This window comes from Phoenix dactylifera, chromosome 2 (genome assembly GCF_009389715.1).
Source record: "Phoenix dactylifera cultivar Barhee BC4 chromosome 2, palm_55x_up_171113_PBpolish2nd_filt_p, whole genome shotgun sequence".
NCBI lineage: Eukaryota > Viridiplantae > Streptophyta > Magnoliopsida > Arecales > Arecaceae > Phoenix > Phoenix dactylifera.
In genome coordinates, this window is record NC_052393.1 from 23032985 (window position 1) to 23038766 (window position 5782).

The window sequence follows — 5782 nt, forward strand, 5'->3', positions numbered from 1 at the left end:
CTATTGTGTTGATTCATCTTATACCCTATCTTATATTGGAGTGTGGAAGGCAGCACTTTATTCTTGTGAAATCAGGGTCTTTCCAGCAATGCCTAGTGTGAGATATTTGCATTAACCATTTAGAATCTGGCATGAGGAATCCTGCCATATGGATTGGATGCTTGATCAATCCCATTGTAGGTTTTGTAGCTTGGTTGAACCCTTGGATAATGGCATTCTCATGTTTGTGGTTTTCTATAGAGAAACAGATCTTTTTGAGAGGTTTGAGAAAGAAAATGTTGACCAGTGATGCTGGATCAATGAAGATCCTTTTTGAGTAAATACTCTTGATGAATCTTTTCATGTAGAGAGACTGCAGCTTGGTAGGTGCTACGAAGTCCTCGTCAGCAAAATTTTTATTATTCACTTGATCTTGACTTGGTGTGTAAGATGCACTTCAACCATTTACAAATCATAAATGTCCAGGTGAAGTTCATCTTGTGTCATGATCAGCTTTCAGGAGTAGATGTATGCATTCGATGCCCAGTTTATACAGTGGACAGACATGTAATTAACATTTGCATAGGTTATAGGAGGTTGATGTCAGACTGAAAAAGGTAATTATAAAAATGTGTTTCATCTTTTCTGAATGCCTTTCAAATTTTGTGAATTTCTTCGTAGTAGGGGATAACATTTTAGTTGTCATTGCTTGGCAAATGTATGATAACGAATTTAGGGAAAACTTCCATTTGGTGCACTAACTTGAAAAACCAGTATTGTATTTAAATCTTCTGTCACGAACTGATCTATCGTACCTTAGAAGTGTGTTCCATATTTCCTCCTATGATTTTCTCTCCTATCAATGAAATCTATTGCATTAATGGGGTCCAAGAAATGTGTTCCATTATTACCACTGATTGCAGAAGTGATTGCTAAGAATATTACTTTACTCCGTCAAATTTATGCAAACATTAGTGAATCGTTCAATGATGTTACACTATTCTCTCCTATAAATAGCTTTTGTAATACTAAACTCAATTCAATTGGTATTGCTCTTTTAGGGAAAAAAAATCATATTAATTCTTATCCTTTTACACTCTTTTGCCTTCCATCTTAGACAATAAGTTGTAGTTGCTACTGATATTTAATTTTAAAATATTTCAAACAATTTTTCCTAATTTTTCGTTGGAAAAGTTCGACCATTAAAGCCTTTATACTTTAATTGTTTTTAAAACATTTGGTCTCATATTACAAGAAGTAACGCAAGTAAAGTTGCATTTGTTACTTTTTCCCAACTAGTGGACTCTAATTGATCCATAGGCCTTTGGGCCTTTTACCATACACACATGCGTGCTCTCGACTTAGGCGACTATGGCTTGCTGTGATCATGTGGATTGTATTGAAGGTTTAAGGTTGAGGGTTCAGGAAAACTTAATCTCGAAATTATTATTTTTCTATTATAATTTCACAAACCTTTGAAACATAATTTTAACTCAATTTATTATTTGATTTTCTATTTATTATGCATTACGTCAAGCTATGAATTTGGTATGTCGAGAGGCTAATGTGGTTTCAGGGATGACACTAATCAAGTCTCCTGAACTTTCTCATTCCATTGGAAAAATGCCCAGGAAATTAAAATATTATGACTAAAAAAATTGTGCCTGCTTTTGTTCCTTGTATACATTTAATGATAAATCTTTTAATTGTTCCTTGTATCACAACTCAAATACTTTTAAGATCATTAAATCCCTTCTCTATGCAGGAAACAGAATATACTGTAGCAAGATCAATTAAATCTACCAATAACCATAATCAATCTCATTGGATTATTTTAGACAGGGACTTTACATGTCTTAAAGGTCTTAATTACTCTTTTTCTTACACTAGAAACCTTGAAGTTGCTAAGTGTTATAGTAATGCAAATTTGGTTACTGATTATCTCGATATCAAATCTACTACTATATATCTTTTCCTTCTCCATGGGGGTCTTCTAGGAAAACAATTCTCTCTCATAGCACAATAGAGGCTCAAGTAGTTTATTTGGATATGGTTGGAGCTAAGGTAGTGCGAATCAATAATCTCTTACTATAACCTTCTCTCGTTGCAAATTCAGTTCTTCTATATCAATCCATTGCTATAGCAGAGCTATAATTAAGTTAATAAGCCAAAACAGTTCAAATAAAAAGATGACGCAACACATACATTGAGGCATAAGTCTATGAGATAGTTATATCATTAGAGTTTGTGCAAGTCACATAAAAACTAGGCAGACTAAGCAACAAAAGGTATAGGTTCTAGAATCAAGTGGGATGGGCGTTAAGCCCATTAAGTGGTTCCCTAGTGGATATCCAACTTCTATTTTGGAGCTCAATGAGTTTCAATGTAGAAAGAACATAGGCCATTAAATGATCGAGTAGAGCACTATCTTGCATGTATATTTGAGCTAATCCTATCAACTCGCATGAAAATAAAGTTACTAGTACAAGTCCTATAATAACCTTAGTCTACTTTGAGATCCAATTGATCTATACTACGTATGTGACTTGTTGAAATCAAAGTAAAAAAAAAGAGACCTAGTTTAAGGCCTTGTCCACTAGTGCTCATTCAGGCTGATACGGTAAATATTCAGCAAGGTCTAAATCCAAGCGACACTTCACCTATTGCATAATATATTTATCCAAAAGAATTTATCTCTCCCAAGTTTTAAAGTTTTAATGCTTAAACTTTTATATGAAAATGTTATAAGATATTTTGTCAATAATTTTTCTTATTTTGGTTGGAAAATTTTGATTATGAAAGTCATCATTGTTGTCCTTCAAAATTTTTAGTCCCATATTGGTGGCATTAATATAAATGATGGTGCTTCCCCAACTAGAAGACTCTAGCTGGAATCGTGGGCTTTTAGGCTTTTTAGCATACAATCATGCATGCACCCGGCTCATTGCATGCTAAGGGCCATGTTATTTGTTGCAAGTTCTTATTTCACGCCTAACCATAAGAGTTATTGGGCCATGTAAACAACCTATTGTTTGCAAATTTTTACTTCAAGCCTAACCATGGGAGCTATTGGGTGTTATTTGCATAATTTAACAAAGGTTTATTTGAAGCAAACTATAAGAGTTATTGGGCGTTATTAGGCTAGCCTCGAAGAGCCTTTACTGCCTGAGCCAGCTAAGAACAACCCACAATAACCATATGCAGACATAGCCCTTAGCATTTATTGGAGCCTTAATGGACTTCCATAGAGACTAACCATTGGAGCCTTGGTGGGAGTTTTTATAAATAGAGGAGAAATTATTAAATAGACCAAGTGAACCAATCCAATAGTCACTCGCCACATTACCTACACCTCCTTTTTTTTTCTTCTATTTAAACTATTCAAGATCAAAACAACAGTAATAATTCATCCCATTATCTAGGAGAAATTATTAGATGAAGCAGGGTGGACTGGCCACATTACATCACCCCCCCCCCCCCCCCCCCACCTATTTTTAATTTAAACTATTCAAGAAAATATTGGGGTGGGAATTTATCCCATTATCCACAAGAAATTATTAGATGAACTAAGTCAATGGACTAGTCCAATAGTCGCTCGCCATATTACCCTCCCTTTCTTTAAAGTATTCAAGATCAAAACAATGGTGAGAGTTCATCATGTTATCCACCGTACTCATGCCCTGGGATTTGGATTGGTCCACTGGACTTGTTTCATTTAATAATTTCTCATAAATAGAGGGCAAGTCCGGCCATATTTGGAGCCATCTACACCCATCTCCAATACTTTCTTCTTTGTTCTTTCTCCCACTTCTATTTGATTATTTCCAACTCAGCCCTCCTCAATTTTCTTCCATCTTTTTCTCATCATTTTGCTATTTTCAGAAGTTGATTTTCTAGGTAGTTAAATGAGTCGATCGAGTCCCTATTTTTCACATACTCATGCTGTGCCATAATAAGCCAGGCAAAATTGAGGATCTATTGCATCTTGGAAACTTTAGCACCGTTCATCTTACATGAGAGAGGCAAAAATATTGTAGGATAGTTCATATATAGCAACCTCTAAAGCATGCACTCCTATTTATACTTTTGCTTCTGTAAATTATTTTTCAAGCATTATTTCACAAACTTTAAAAACATGCAAGTCATTATTTTCTGAATTTTCTGTTTTATTATGAATTATCTCAAATGGTAATAAGCTTGGTCATGAAGAACATAAGCTTGGTATTTACCAATCTATTGATTTGTCTCATTTTGTTTCGTTTCCTAATAAAGGAATCCAAACATTGTTACGGAATATCCTGTCCTCGAACTTTATCAATATCTAGCCTAATTTTTATGAATATCCTTATTTCATTTGTTTTATTTGTTCCATTCCTTTTTTGCTATATCTTGGCTCACAATCTGATCACAAATATTAGATCAGCTTGCTTCCTAGACTTGACATTCATTCCCTTATTCTTGTTTTTAGTTATGTCTAACTATTTCTTACTATGTTTCTTCTTCTTCCTCCTTTTTTTAGGTAGTATGGATGAATCATATAAATCTAGTATGAATACAATTTATAAAGTTAGAAAATAAAATATTCCGAAACCAAGGTGAGATGGAAGACGAATTAGTCCACAGGACCTTGCTCGAATATTGGGCTACGTAAGAAGCAACTCAGTCAGCTGCCCCATTAGCTTCTCTACAGATATGCTTGGCCACTAGAGACACACACTCATTGGAGCTTCTCCAGATGTCATATAAGAAAGAGCGGGTGGGCACTAACCGACCTTGCTTGCCCCCGAATCCATCCGCGCCTCGCAAGAATGATGCCAACCCAAGCCGCCCTCAGCTCCACTCTAGGTATAGATGTCTCAAAGATTGGCATACCACCTTTCTTTTTTGTAAATTGTTACATGATACAAACTTCCTTTTACCTTTGTGAATTCTTTGTTCTTTGTTCCAGTGGTACCTTAAGTACAATTCTTCTGATGGCGAATGCATTGGCTAAAATGCCTTGTGAAGATATGTTGCCGAGGAGAGAGGTATTGTAGATTCTTAACAAAGAAATCGTGATTTATGCAGTGAGCAACTTGGGACAAGTGGACCTTGTTCTCTTGCATTGTCAATTTGCCAATTCAGTTTGGAGTTCTCTGAGTTCAGATAGGCTTTAACTTACGTCCAAACAATATTGTTTGCTTCTTAAAGCCTATTGCTTGCATCTTAAGGTCTCCATATTGATACTAAAATGACTGAATAGCAAAGAGCTTGGACTTTGTAAACAGGTTGGCTGATATAGTGTGTACAGTTCCAAGGCTACTTACTAAATCTGCCAACCTTGCTATTCATGGGAGCTAAGGAGAATGAGACCTTCACAATGACAGCGATAGCAGGAGTCTTCATGACTCCACTTCTTCAACAATTCGGTTGTTTGGTTATCCTCTCCCTTTGGAGTTTTGAAGGTTGTTTGCTTATCCTCTCCCAATACCAGGGATTTGAACCATGAACATCCTCTTAGGATAAGTCCTTAGGGAAGAGGTGCCAACCAACTGTGTCTGTGAGAGAGAGAGAGAGAGAGTGGGGGAGAGAGAGAGAGCAACAACATGTGGAAAAATATATTCATTGAAAATTTACTTGCAAAAAATACTTCAATCTAAACATTCCTTTAGAAGGACGACCATGACAATTTGACAAGTTTGAAAACTGCAATCCAAAGATACTAAACAACTAGGCAGCATGTAAGTAGTCATTCTTCAAAAGCCGGTATTTGAAGAAGATCTTCAATTTCCGCTTTCTTATTTCGAACTCTAAGACTAGTTCC